The following is a 15,355-nucleotide window of genomic DNA, read 5'->3' as shown; positions in this document are numbered from 1 at the left end:
ATGTGGTGGTAAGGCCCTGTCCTAGTTAGTTTTCTGGTGCTGTTTGAAAAATGCTGATTAAAATCAACTTGAAAAAGAAAGAGTTTATTTCGCATGACAGCCCATCGTGAAGGGAAGTCGGGGCAGGAACTCAAGGCAAGAACCGACCCAGAGACACGAAAGGAAGCAGAACCCTCCAAGGAGCACTATTTATTGATTGTTCCACGTGGCTTTCTCAGGCTACTTCTTACACAGCCCAGGGCCACCTGCCCAGAGATAGCACAACCTACATTGGGCTGGACCCTCTCACATTAATCATTAATCAAGAAAATCCCCACAGACAGGTTAAAAAATGGAGGCGTTTTCTCAGTCAAGTTTCCCTCTATCTAGATTACCTTAGTTTGTGACAAATTGACCAAAAGCTAGCTACCACAGGCCCCAGGTCCTCCCAAGTCCTCATGGGCCAGATGCAAGGGTATTATTGCATAGGTGGTAAGACATGCTATGCACAGTGCACACATTAAGCAGGGATGCATACCACCAGCAGGGAGACAGAACCTTGAAAACAGACCCAGTACCACAAAGAAGACCCGCATTTGGCTTTTAAAAGAAGAGCATTGTGTGGGTTAGCTCTATACTGGATTAATCATCACAGAGTGTCCACAGGTATGTCTCTGTAACCACAGGCCCATGGTATCCTTTGAGCATCATATCTTCTGAGTGTGTTGCTGCATTTGTCAGGATTTCCTGGGTACCTGTTCCCTTTTATTGGATGATCCAGGGTTTGGGAGCTGTGCGGCTGAGATGAACAGTGTACTATATACTTGTGTGAAGCTGGTAACTGGTAAGAAGAACTGGTGAACACTCAGAGCCAGACCACAGCACCATCTCCTGCTCCAAGCCCAGGTGCCTTCTGCCCCTGCAGCTCAGACTTTCTGACCATCTTTACACCTAACAAAGGGACCCAGGAACTCTGCAAATCTGGTGGTTTCACCCCCTTCTTCATAAAATTATATTGTACATTCACAGAGAATAGGAGAGATTAAATTGCCTAAAACATGGTGGGTAATTAATGGCTATCACTTCTACCCTCTTTTATTTTCTAAGCATCAGGATAGGATGGTCCTCAGGCCAGCTTGGAAGGTACCATCTCAAGCTTTAACTGAATCATCCTGCCCTGTGTGCTACCAAGACATCAGGAGCTCTGTCCCTGTGACACCAAGAGACTGCTTCCCAATGCTTACCCCAGATGGAGATGTCTGAAGCTCAATGTCTGAGCTCAAGGACACCCATTGTACCTCCCTCTTGCAGGGAGAAGCAGGGTGTCTGTCATCACACATCACCATGGCCTGTGATGGGGCTGAATCCTGTTCTGATGAGCTCTGGGTTCCTGTTATAGTAACAATCCCGCTGACAGATGGGGAATCGGGTCATCTGGGCCATTCCTTCCTTTCTTCCTTTGTTCACTGAACATGAAGTCGGCAGGTGCTGGCACTCTCAGCTAGAGACACTCCAGGATGGAAAACCAAACCATAGCCCTGCCTTTGGAGCAAAAAGATAATGGGTGAGCTCCAGCAAAAGGCCAAAGGAGTGGGTCACACTGAGCACCCTACCCCCTAGCCACGAAGTTCCTTCCTGCTTTTGTGAGTAAGCCTAGCTTCTTGCTTCTTTATTGTGTAGGAAAAAAAAAAACAAACCACAAAACTTCCTCAAATAGGCTTAGAATAAAATGAGATAATTTGTGTCAACCTCTGAGCCCAGAGCCATCCCAGAGTACTAAATAAATATCACCTATTATTAATGTAGCTTTTGGAGGCTTTCAGAGGAGGCAAGAATTAAACAAATGAGTGTTAGACAAAAGAACCATCAGGCCTCCTTTGGGATCAGTGAAGAATAAGCCCAAAGTCACCCTGTTCAGCTCCCACCCCAGTGTTCTCCACCGCAGCTCCCTCTGAACTCCAATGCGTTTGCCTCTGCCTTTGCCTGTTGTCTCCATCAGCATGCATCCACCTCACTTGCCCTAGGGTCATGCTAAGACAAATTTTGTCTGCCAGGGATCACATGCAGGACCTGGCAGAGCAATGAGCTGATCGTGTCTCAGATGTTCCCCCACGTGGCTTGAGTGTGGTAACCTTTCAATCCCTGGAGGCAGCTATTTTGGTGCTCAGCAGAGAGAGTGTCTAATGCTGTTGAGGCTGAGCCAGGAATGCTCTTGTCTAGATACCTCCTTTGCCCTGACAAGACTCAGTTATTCAGATATCATAGAGAGGATAGAATGGGGTTAGTTGTGCTCCCTTGGCTCTCATGGGGTAGTGTCATCAGCCGTGGGCTGGTTAGGAAGAGCCAAGGTGTGATGGAGGACCAGCATTGCAGTCAAACCCTGTGCTGTCTGAGATGGGCCTGTGTCCAACTTCTTTGGTGCCAGCATGTCCAAGCATAAAAGCATCCCTCCTCCATGGAGGTGAGCAGGCAAGACCTATTTCCCAAGTCCTTTCCATAAAGACCCTTCCATTTTGCTAAAAGTAAGACACCTTTTAAAACAAGAGCTGATATTCTTGGTTCATTCTGTGTTGCCATGTCAGAATGCCTGAGGCTGGATGATACAGATTTGTTCCTAACAGCTCTGGGGTTTGGGTGGGGCTAGAACCAGGACAAAGTCAAGGACATGGCATCTGAAAAGATCTTCCTTACTGAAACATCCCATCTTGAAATGTGTTAAATAGATTTTCCTCTGGGTTAAAACTTTCCATCCTAGAAAGAGGCTTATTAAGACTCAGGAAGCTCTAAGTAGAGGCTCATTAAGATGCAGGCAGTCAACAACTCACAACTCCCAGGAAGTCCCTGAAACTGAGGAGGTACTCTGGCCATATGTCTTCCCTAATCATATAAGCAGTAAAGTCTAGGGAGAAGAGAAGATTCTTGAACCTGCCCAGCTCCCTGTAGTCATATTGAGAATTATCTCTATGGATACAACTTTTATAAGTTGTCATTCAGGCTGAGGTAGGCTTTTCCTTGATACCGTGACCTTCGAGTAATTCATAATCCTGTAAGTGACCCCTTATGCATACCCCTGAAAATAACCTCAGTGAACTCATTGGTTCGTAGAGTTGGACTTTGGCATAATCATTACTTTTGTCTGTTGCATGTTCTTCATCTGGTGTGAGTAGAGTTGTGTTCATCACCCCAGAAAATATTCTCACAGAATAGAACTTTAAGAACAGACTGGTCAGTGAGCTGAGAGAGGAGAGATAAAGAGACAGGAGATGCAGAGTTTTCTTTTTAAAGGCAATCTACTCCTGAGATGATGGTTTTAGTCTCCCCACCACAGTAGAACCATCATGATCTGATGGATGTTTTAGAGTCCCACCTCTGAATACCTCTGCCTTGTAGATTAACTTTGTAACACAGCAGCCCTCTCACAGTCAGCCACTGGGAATCTCTTCTGCGGTTGCTCAGTTCATTCCTGGGAGGTGACTGCCATTGTCCTCTTGGAAAAGATGACCAATGTGTGGGGAGTAAGAGATGATTGGGGGGAACAACACTGGCTAACACTGGCGAGTGGAGGCTCCGTGTAGCCCAACTCTGTACCAGGGAGGATCTGGCTTCATCCTATAACCACAATATTCTAAGCCCTCCCTTCCCTGCAATCCCATGGGCCTGATCCATCACAGTATTCTTCATCATCTAAGCCAGTGGAAATTGTTGGGGACAGGCATGTGTTAGGCTACATACTAGTTCCAAACACGCTCTGCCTCTATTCTGCTGCATCCCTTGCAGGTTAAAAGGCCAAGCCACAGACACAGCTGGATGGCTCTCGTGGTGGATTTTGGGTTGTCTAGGCTCCTTTTCCGTGTTACAGAAAGCTTGTCACATCTCTCACACGTTGTCAGCGAAGCCTCATTACTCTGAAATGTCACTTCACTTAGGAACATCATTATGCACGAACATATGCTCTAAATGACAGGAATTGCACAAAATTTGAAAAGATGTGATTTTTTTCTGGAGCTACATTTTAGCAGGGACGGAGTCAACATTTTGACATCCAGGAGAGACTTGGAAGTAGACAGGAGTATTGGGTGATCTTGTCACAGGTTTCAGGTGAGGATTTGGGGCTTAGCAAATAATTTGCCTCCTGAAAGATGGGCGACAGATCCATGTGATAGAAAAAGGAACATAGCACAGGAGTAGGGCTGAGATCCTCCAGGACTCGGGATCATGTCCAGCTGAGCTGAGAGTTTCTGCAAGTACCTGCATCATGTGGCTTGTCCGATGAGCTACCTCCCACCCCAAACACAAACAGAGCCCAGACCAGATTCTTCTACTTGGTTGAGGTACAGCTTTGAAACAACCGTGTTTGTTTGCATTTTAATTTCCAAGCCACTATTAAAAACACAGCTTAAATTATGAAGTTGCACTCATTAAAAAAAAAAGTGCTTCTTTTCATATGTAAAATTTATAGAGTCAATTAACAGTGATTTCATTTGTGATCTTAATCACCCAAACCAGCAAAGAAATGTAGGTCAGAGTCTGTATCTCCAGCTACTACTGACTGCAGCCCAAGCCTGCCAGAACCCAGCACCGCTCTGTGGAGAAAGGATAAATCAGCTTTCTCATTTGTATGTTTAATAGTTGCCATTAAGTACATTCTGGAAAGAGTTTGTGCACTTGCAGTTTGGCTGTTTAACACTTTTTTTTTCTTGAATTACACATTTTTGTTGAATGCGCTGAATAAAAGAAATGTGTGTTCTCTTTTCCTGGAGCCAACCTTGCTGAGCAGACAGTGACAGGACTGCTTCATTCATTAAACTAGGACTCAGAAAGCAATGGTTTTCTTTCCTGATGTAGTGTGGCTTGAATGAGACAGGTCCCATAGAGACTTGTGTATTTGAACACTTGATACCCAGTTGGTGGCGCTGTTCAGGAAGTTATAGAACCTTTGCCGTGTCAATCCATGCTGAAAGAGGGATGTTAGCATGGGTGGGTGGGCTTCAACGGTTTGTAGTCTTGTTCCAATTCAAGTTCACTCTCTGTGTTTTCTGTGTGTGGTTGAGATGTGGTCTCTCAGCCTCCTTCTCAGTTACATGCTGCTGAGCCTCCCCCACCATTATAGACTCTCCAGCCATCAGCCCAGATAAATTATTCTTTCTCTAGGTTGTTTTGGAAATGATAGTTGATCACAGCAACAAAAGTAACTGGTATAGAAATTGGTATCAGAAGTGGGGTGCAGCTGTGAGGATCCTGATTAAGTTTGACATGGGAGGTGTGCCTTTTAAACTTTAGACTATGATAAAAGTTGAATGTTGTAAGAATAGCTTCGTGGTCCAACGTATTAGGAGTCTGGAAGACAGTACCACTGCGAGTAATGTAGATAGTAGAATCCCAGCCCAAGAGTTTTCAGAGAACAAAGTCTCTATAGATGGGGTATAGGCCATTCATGCAATATTTTGGGAAAGAATCTGGCTATTTTCTGTCTTTGCCCTGAGAATTTATGTGAGGTGGAATTTTAAAATAAAGGACTAATTTGGTTGGCATAACATTGAGCCTGTGGAGTATTGATTTGCGGGCTTATATAGATTCACAATGAAAATGAGCAAATGTGGGGGAAAAACCCTACAAAATGTACAGTTTAGAGAGAAAAAAGAGCACGTGGAAACTTAATGTTACAGTCAAGGCATGGTCTGAAAGAGAGGCTGTAATGGTTAAGGAGATTAGGAGACACTTGTTGCTCTGCACTGGAACAAAAGGAAGGTTGACCTCCAAGCAAGACTCCCAACCAGCTAAGCGTCCAACCTGTGAAATAAAAAGGACGAAGGACTTTTCTGCTCCACGGAAACAACAAACAACAGATCCTCCTACTAATGCCTTGCAAGGCAGCCAGGGTGCAGCATAAGTTGGCAGCAGAGCTTCGTCAGGGTTGTCTATGTGGCTTTGGAGACACAAACACAATGGTGTGGGGATGTAGATTCTTCCTCTGTAGTCTCAGAGAGCCACTGAAGCCAAGAAAAATGTAGCAGCACTGGAGTCACCGCATGAGTCCCATTGAGTGTCACTGGGGAAGTGCAAATTACAGTGACATCTCCAAGACTTTGGAGGTGGCAGAGCTGTGAGAATAAGTGCCAAGAGCTGCAGCCACCTCAAGCACATTGTTGAGCTTCCAGCTTTTAAAGGAAGATGTGGACGTTTGCAGATTTCCAATGCTTTAGTTACTTCCTGTTCCTTTGATATACACCATGACCAAAAACAATTTTCAGAAGAGAGTTTATTTAACCCACAGCTCCAGTGGGGAGGGTCTATCATGGGAGGAGGAAGTCTGGCAACAAGCAACCAGAGAAGGACACTGAGAGATCATATCCAAGACTACATGCAGAGAGAGGAAGCCGGAAGTGGAATAAGGTTATCTACTCCAAGAGCCTGCCTCCAGTTATGTCACTTCCTCTGGCAAGGATCCCATTCCTTTCTTTACTCCATGGAGATCTTGAAGTACTCATCTGCACCTCTCCATAGGCTTCCAGCCTTGATGCTTTGCTTTACCGCAGCCCAGAATCAGGGGATCCATAACACCCCGGTTGGGTATCTCTGAGCCACGGGCCAAACTGGATTCTGCTTCTCTGAGATTAGTCCTGGATATTTTGTCATAGTCGCAGACAGATGACCAACACAAGTGGGCAGGAAACAGTGACTCATTCACGGTGTCTTATCAGTGGTTGCAGAGGACTCCAGCTGTCATATTTTGTCATATGCAATGTCAAGGCCAGACCGACAAGGAGAAAGAGCAATGAGGATAAGGGGGTAAGACTTGGTGCTAGATGCAGCGAAGGTCAGCACAGATATTGGGATCCTGTGGCACCATATTCAGAGGTCAGGATCGTAAGAACTCTCACAAGGTCTTGAGGCAGTTCCAATGTAAATGCTCATCTGCACCTCAGTGGCAGGCGCACCAGCCACCCTCTACACCACACATAAAAAGAAAACACTTTTCCCAAGAATTTAGGACACCTCTTCATTTCGGACTCCCATGAGTCTGACTTTCACTGCCTCAGCACTAGATAGAGGGGCATATTCAGAGCCCAGCCCTGACATTAGCCTAGAGGCATTTGTCTGTCACTACCATCAGACCAGATACTTTGGGAAAATCACACTTGGCTTGGAAAGGCACCACAACGGTAGAATCTCCAGCACTACTTCCTGATCACAGGTCACTGGTAACTCTCGACTCCAGTGTTTAGCTTGAGGGACTCAGAAAATACTCAAATTCCAACCAAGGCTACCGATGTGGGTCTGCACTTACATTGCTAGAGGAGACGCTGGTTCCCTGTAGTGTGTCTGTCGGGAGGGTGGTTACGGGAACAGATGTTTCTATGTCATCTGATGAGAGCTGCCAGCAGCCGCCTGGCATCATCCCTCACCAACAGAAGCATCACACTCACAAGGAAGCGCAGGAAGCAGCTGCTGACCTTCTTTGCCTTGTGAATATTCCCAGATAAGGGGAAAGAAGTGCCTGAAAATTCTGTTATCCCATAGATAAGTTCCAGTTTTTGAAAGCAGTCATGGCTCTGTGTCATGAAAATAGCGGTATTTGCCAGCCCTGGCAAAGAGCCATGCTTGATGGCAAAGACCTTGCATGGGCATGTCCTTGGAAGACGGCTTATACTGAGGTGGCATGTGACAAAATGGACAGACTGTAGGTTCGAATCCCAGCTCTGCTATCATCTCAAACCAATGACTTAACTTCACTGAAGTCTAATTCCCTCACTGATGAAGTAACCAAAAGGCTTTTGGAGGGTGTCATTTCCTTGTTGACGTGGTCAGTAGCTTCAGGGAATTAATGTGAGACTCAGAATGTCATGTTTGTAAAAAGTACTTCACATACCATAAACTCCCAGCAATTTTCAGACATCATCAAAGTGGCCCCTCACACTGCAAGCTTGTACCAAACAAAAAAATTCTGTGCTATGCCCTGAGCAATGGACCAAAGATAACAGTCGCCAGCTTGCATGGTGCATAAGAAGGCGCTCACATTACTGGCTCATTACAGTGTAAAATTGTTCTATAAGACGTTTGCATTTGGGCCATGAGAGGATTAAAGAATCTAGATGACCCTTTATATAATTTTACAAGCTGAAGTGGATTTTGATGGGAGAAGCTGCACTTCTAACTGTACTGAAACACAGTCTCAGAGAAAAAGACTTGGCTATGAGATTTTCACAAATATGGGGGTGGGGGGAGAAGAGAGAGGAGGTTCTTAGGGAAAAGAACTCATAGGCAAGCAACAACTAAGCCTCCTCCCAAACCCAAATCTATTTTCCCTTCTCACTCAGAGGCTGGCATTTCAGGGAGGCTTCAGAGATTCTCAGCCACTCTAGGCTGCTATTAACTAATCTTGTTTTTCCTGAATATTGCATGTTTTATGTAACAGATAGGGCCCAAGAAACTGAACAGAGCTTTGGACCCTCTGTGTGGTCAGGAAACGTGAATGTTTTATTATCTCTCTGAAAAAAAAAAAAAAAAAAAAAAAAAAGGTCCTAGAACACACTCCAAAACTTTTATTTGGAATGTCTGGGAGGCGATACAAGAGCAAGAGCAAGCCAAAATGAAACAAGGATTTGCAAACATTGAAGCCAAGCTTCAAATCAATGGATTCACAGTTTGGAAATAGCCCTGGCATGAGAGCCTGCCAGACAATGTGGCAAGCAGTCCTGGAAGTAAGAGAGTGCCACCAAATTATCCACACAATTTCCATACACAACGTCTGACATTCAAGGAAAGTCAACCAGGCCTACCTGATCCAAAGCCCACACTTACAAAAGCCAAAGGAGCAAAGGCCAAGAGCACAAACCAACATTAGAAACAGGACCCCCAAGATTCCAAGGCTGTGAGAGTGTGAAGCCATTTACTAAATGTGTTTAGGAAAAAAAGGGCTAAACTTACAATGAAAATACAGCAGTAAGAACTCTATAGATAGGGTGTTGAAGAAAATGCAGCTTAAGAGCAGTCAATGGAATAAGGTCAATAACAACACATCTTAATCTTTCTAAAGTTCACCTATTCATAAAAATCAATGATGAAAACTAATAGACATCAATACATTGTTCAACTGTGACACTTAATTAAGGACTCAAAGGACCTTGAGGAATACCTGTCCCAGGAAAGTAGATGAGCAAACACACACAAAAATGCAGCTCTTGTCTATGGAGTAGCTTGCTTTGCTCTTCAGCTCTGAGTCGTCTTTAAAATGAGTAGCACACCACCACCACCACCCTCACCCCAGTATCAGCTTGAACAGCAGAGTCAGGGCTTGTTTGAAAACTTTCTCACAGATCCCATTAGTGTTTGACATGTCAAATGGCTTCCTGTAGGTCATCCTCTTACCAGGCTTTCATGAAGCTCACTTTTCCCCCTCCCCAAAGACCACCTGATGAAAACAGAGATGGATAAATGCTTTAAGGCTTCAGCTGCCCATGACATTTTTTGATAGTTATAAACAACAGGCCAATGTAGAGAGTGAAAAGGGAATTAGAAGAAGGAGATACCCATGGTGTCTCTGAGAAACTTTGATATAGTCTGACCTGGAGGACCTGAAAAGGCAGAAGTAGGGTAGGCAGAATAGCTGTCACGTGTCGTTTGGGTTGAAGACATGCCTTCCCAAACCAAAAGCAAAGCCTCTGGGACAGACCAGGAATGTATTGGTCTAGCTGCTGAAGATTTCAACATTCAATAGGGAACCAGTGGACTTTGAGAGAAGATACAGCCAGGATATCACATAGCAAATGATACAGGTTTTACAAGACTAACCCAGAGAGGTCATTAAATATCCATGACAAAAGTAACAAGAATCACAACTACCTTGAGGATAGGGTGTCTCTTCATGTTGGGATTTTGTCTGCTTGGAGCTTACACGGACCTTGTGCATCCTGTCGCGATCAACTTGAGCTCCTATGTTGCTGAGGTGTCTGAAGAACAGTTTCCGTGTAGCTCTGCTCTTGCACACTTTCCACCTCCTCGATGATACCTGGGTCTAGGGAACAGAAGATGTAAGATAGATGCAATCAACGACTTAAATGGGGGCCTATTGCAATCAGCAAGTTGAAGAATGTAAAGTAAATAAAAACATGAATCAGGAAAAGAGAATAGAATCCCAGACACCTGCAGAGCTACGGAACTCATCAGCCTGAGTGCAATAGGAGTTCCCGATGGGACAATAAGAGAACAAGGGGCAAAGAAATATTGCATATATAACACTGGAAAATTTCCAACTGCTGTAAAACCAATGAAGGCACACATTGAAGAAGTTCAACTCAGATTCCAAGTGGGATATAATTAATCAGACTCATGCAGAAGTACATTTAATCAAATGGTTGAAAATGGAAGACAATCCTGAGAGCAGCAAGAACAAAGTAGGTCTCAGGCACAGGGGAAACCATGGTAATGTTAGTGGCTGATTTCTCATCAGAGACAAAATAACAAAGACAGTGGATGGCATAGTTACAGCACTAAAAACTAAAAGTCCCATATCCACAGAGAAATCAAGCTAGAACTGAGTTGAAAGTTTTCTCCATGCTAGCTGGCCTTCACAGTCCTGAAAGGGACAGTGCAGGCTGCTGGTGGATTAAAAACATCAGTAGTCTTCACTCAGCTGTGAACCCTACAAACTACGAAGTCAACCTGCTAGGCCAGTGGTGGTCACTTGTGCAATAGTGGCATTAATGTTATAGGGGTAACCAATTGCTCTCCCATTGGCTCTAAGACCTGATACCATAAACCAGGTATTAAAAAAAAAAAAAAGTTTTGCCAATGAAAATCATATGCGCTGGATGCGCTGGGGAGGATCTGGTCATACTGTTGTTTAGCTGAGTTGATGGAATCAAAGTATCTTTGTTTATGTTTACAATTATTGACCAATGCTGCTCTCATCCTTAATCAGAGAAGCCTCTATTCCCAGTGAATGGCAACAAATGCAGAAACCTGTGGTTGTACAAGATGCCAAAACTAAGTGACAGATGAGTGCTCAGGCTTAGATAAGACATTTATGACATCTTCTCTAAGTCTCAGGGAACGCTGCAGAAAAGGAGAAAATATAAGTTCTGGGAGAGAGAAGGGCTGTAGAATGCTAGTCATTCTCTTTAGCTGTGTGTCCACTTCACCCTGACCGTCTTCTGTAGATAAACAGTCCCAATCCATTGGCCACGCAGATGGTCCTATTTAAACTAAAAGGATCACAAAGGCAAAGACAAAAATTGTGAATTTGAAAAGAGAATTGTATGTAGGATTAATGTGGACAAGGATGGGAAGGAGATAAAGAGAGAGAAATCAGAATACAATGTGTATATATACACAGGGAGATATGAACTGATCAGATAACAAAATGGGGCAATGATTTCAAACTGTAGAGCACTCAAGAATACATGTAATAATTAACTATTAACTGTGTAGCAAAAGGAGGCAGGCATAGAAATTATGGAGTGGTTATGAATTATAAAAATATTAGAATAGGTCTGGAGAAATGACTCAGCTGTTAAGATCATTAACTGCTCTTACAGAGAACCCAGGTTTGAGTCGTAGCTCCCACAGAGTGGGTCACAATTATATATAACTCAAGTTAGAGGCTATCTGATGCCCTCTTCTGGCCTCTGTGGGCATCAGACATGATACAGCTATATCTGCATGCAAAACACCCACACAGACAAAATAAGGAAAAAAATTTATGTGTATATGTATATGTATATGATGTATGTGTATGTATATGTGTGTGTGTATATACATATGCTGAAAAAGAGTAAAATAGAATCACAGATCACTGTGATTTGTAATATTTCTGTTATCAATGGGGAATTCAAATTTAAAAATGACAGTGTTCAGGGACTGATGAGTCAGCTCAATGTCAACAGCCCTTCTAGAGGAATTGGGTTCCATTCCATGCGTCCACAATGAGTGATTCACAACCACCTGTTATTCCAGCCTCAAGTGATCCAACATCTTCTTCTGGCCTCTATGGTCACTGCACTCCAATGCATGACTCTCCATCCTCCCCACATACACACACACAGAGGTACATACATATACACATAAATAAAACTAAAAATGTACTTTAAAACCATGTTTATATTTCATGGATATGTACTAAGTACATTGATTAAAATACAAAGATTTTTAATAAAAGAAAATACAGATATCCACTGCTTGAAAGTGTGGTATCGGAGATACATGGAGGTCAATGCTAAAAGGTAAAAAATGAAAGTATATCAAATTACCAGTGAGAAGGAAGACCCTGCCCTTGATCACAAAGTGATGTGAACTCCTCACTGATGAGGCAAAATAGACTTTGAAGTATCCAGGATGGAATCTGAGGGCAGCTCCTCTGGGAAATGAAACAACTATCTCAAGAGAAACATCTGATAAATCTGAAAAGTCCAGTGCTTCATTGCCGTTAAAACCTTTTATCTGACTTGATGCAAACAGAGCTCCCTGCTTCTGATAAGAAGAGCTATGTGGTGACCACAGTGAATGCTTCTGTTGGAGACAGAACAACACAGAATGTTTATTCAATGTTGGGAGCCGGGCAAATCAGCCACATTTCTACTCGGAGAGTTCTAAACAGTGCAATAAGGCATGAAAAACTAATTGTGACCACAAGGTTGAGCAAGAACAATCAAAATGCTGTTCCTTGAAGTGATTACGTGCTTTCAGAAAGCACTAGGCTGTCTACAAGTGACTCTGGATAGCTAGTAAACAGAGTCATTGGAGATGGGGTCAAACTCAAAGCTCATTGTTGGTTCTCTATGCTACAAACAACTTTAAAATCATAAACACTTAAAGGACACCACTAAAAAGTAATGAAAAGACCTCAGAATTCCTATAAACAGCAAAATATGCAAACATTCTTCATAGAAAACTACAAAATACTGTTTGGAGACTTTGAACAAAGGACAAAAAAATGGATTAAAGGACACACTAGTCAAGCATCAGTTCTTTCCAAGTAGAACCAACCATTGAATTAATGCAATCTCAAGAAAACTACAAACGAGTTTAAAAACATAGAAACTGATTCTGAGATTTCTCTAAGTCTGCAAAGGGTGGATGTCAAATGAAAGTGTGGTCTTGGAGATTACATTGCCAGAAGTCAAGATTAACTGCAAAGGTACTGTGTTTAAGAGGATGGTTTGAAACAAGGACACACAAGGACACTGTGGATGAAAGTAAAGAAGATTCAGACAGCAGGTGGATGACTGATGGCCACGGTGTCCAAACAGCGTCTTCTCGGTAAATGGCTGAGTCAATTGGAGTTGCTGATGGACAAAGATAAATCTTGTCATTTCCACATCACATGCCAAGTTTATTTCCGGAGACATAAATCTCAATATGGAAGAAAGACAACTGAGGAGAGTGTCTCATGGCCCTGTAGCTGCACTCACCACACAGAAGAACACTGCATTGATATTTGCATTCAGACTTGAGCTCATTTGAGACCCCAGGGACCTTCACAAAGCATTGACTGGGAGGACATATTTATCATACACAAATAGCAAAGGCTTCCAAAGCAATGAGGACATAAAAATCCGTGACAGGGAATCCGAATAGACAATTTCACCTTAGATGTCCTAAACACCAAAAATCTATACAAGAGTGGGTGCCCATGTCAGTAACCAGTACATGTCTCCCAGAAGGATGAAGTTAAAGATTTGACAACACCAAGTGTTGGCAGGGATATGGAGTGATTGGAACACTCAAATTCTGCTGGCAGGGGAGTGAGATTTTTTTTACAGCTAGTTTGGAAAGCTGTTGGACAGCATTTAGGAAAGACATAACACACAGAAGGCAGAATCCAGCGAGTTCACTCTTAGATGTGAACTCAACAAAACAACATGCATGGATTCACCAAGATGTCTGTGGAATAATCGCATGGCCATAGAGATGGAAGTCCCAAACTGGAGACAGCGGCAGTGACTATCGAGATTAGAGTGCTTCAGCTAACTGTGATATAAGAACACAGTGGGATATTCCACAATGATTTATAAAAAGATAAGTTACCAGCATGCAGAACCACAGAAATGAATTCCCCACAACATCATGTCAAGCGCAGACAGAAAAATGTTACATACTATGCAAGCCAAAGTCTATCAGATTCAAAACAAGTAGCAGTGCAGCCATCAATAGCTTCACTTGCAGAGGACGGTGCAGGCAGAAGTCTTCCCTCCACTCCCTGCTCTACCTGGCCTGTATTGTTGGTTCATCCATCCCTGTAACATTTGCAGTCATGTGCCTTACAACAAGCTTCATTTATGCTGCCCAGCACATCAGGGTTAGCCATCCCTCCAGAGAGCACTTCTTGCTCCTAGCTCTGGCCAGTAGAACTATATCAATGTCAACCCAGCAAGGATACTGGGCAAGGTCCTTGCTGTACTTAAAAGGAGACTGTTTTGAGGTCACCTTGGTATGTAATAGGTTCTCCATTACCTTCCCTGCATTTTGCAAAACTGGCTCGTTGCATTCACACCATCCCTGGCTCTGTGTTCACAGTCACCTGCCGGTCAAGATCCCAAGAGTAGCCACTGCCAGGCTCTTCCAATGTGACAGCAACCTTGGAAGGGAAAGCATTTACTATCCTTGCTCAGTCGGTTGCTTCTGTTTTTGAAGAATGAGCTGTGAATTAGTCTCTGCTCTGCCTCTCCCTCTCCATCAGTCATTTTCTGAGATGAAATTAGAGTAACAATGAGCGAGCTAGAAATGGATCACAACTGTCTGGCATCTGCCTTCAACACAGCATCCAGAAGCCCTGGAGAACAGGTGCTCCCAGACATTCGCACCAGCCATCCCTAGGGGTTGTAGCTTGTGCCACTCAGGGTATTGACTCTGTACAGATAAGATTGAAGGGCAGTTTCTGGAGTAGGAAGTAGTCCATGGCTGGAGTCAGGAAACATATGGTATGGATTCCCTGAGAGAAACAGCAAAGTCAACTCCCTGCCACCAAGAGGAGTGCTCGACCCAATTGCTCATCACAGAATCAAGATCACCCAACAGCCCGGGCCCCACCACACCCTACCTACTTGCTCCCCTACCCTGGTATCAGGCAGCCCAGATCAGACCCAGATCTGGCTGAGATGTCTGCGTCCTAGAAAGACAGACCTGTCAGGGTGCTGCCCACATCCTGAGAGCTCCTCTCAGCCCAGTTGAAGAGATGCTAAATGTAGTCACGCCCAAATCCAGGAAGGTGTCCTTACTAATTCCCCGGGTGAATCCCTCTTGAGCTGCTGATGTCTGCATGGCACCTGTCCCATATGTAGAGACATCAACACAAAGATGGATGGCTGAAGGACACCTTCATACATGCAGTTCTTGGATAAGATAGCAGAAAACCTGTAGGTTCAGACATGTGAAGAGA

The 15,355-nt window shown here is 43.8% G+C and overlaps 1 long non-coding RNA gene across 1 annotated transcript in view; it reads right to left on the bottom strand.

Moving 5' to 3' along the window:
- Positions 1-12,449, bottom strand: part of LOC110310023 — a 143,649-nt gene extending 131,200 nt beyond the window's left edge. Inside the window, exons 1-2 of the long non-coding RNA XR_002379795.1 lie at positions 12,228-12,449; positions 9,823-9,994 (exon numbers count right to left, since the gene is read on the bottom strand). This is a non-coding gene — a long non-coding RNA (uncharacterized LOC110310023). The remainder of the gene's footprint in view (positions 1-9,822; positions 9,995-12,227) is intronic.
- Positions 12,450-15,355: the final 2,906 nt, after the last annotated feature.

This window comes from Mus caroli, chromosome 15 (genome assembly GCF_900094665.2).
Source record: "Mus caroli chromosome 15, CAROLI_EIJ_v1.1, whole genome shotgun sequence".
In the NCBI taxonomy this organism is placed as follows: Eukaryota; Metazoa; Chordata; class Mammalia; order Rodentia; family Muridae; genus Mus; species Mus caroli.
This window is presented reverse-complemented; position numbering and strand designations above follow the sequence as displayed.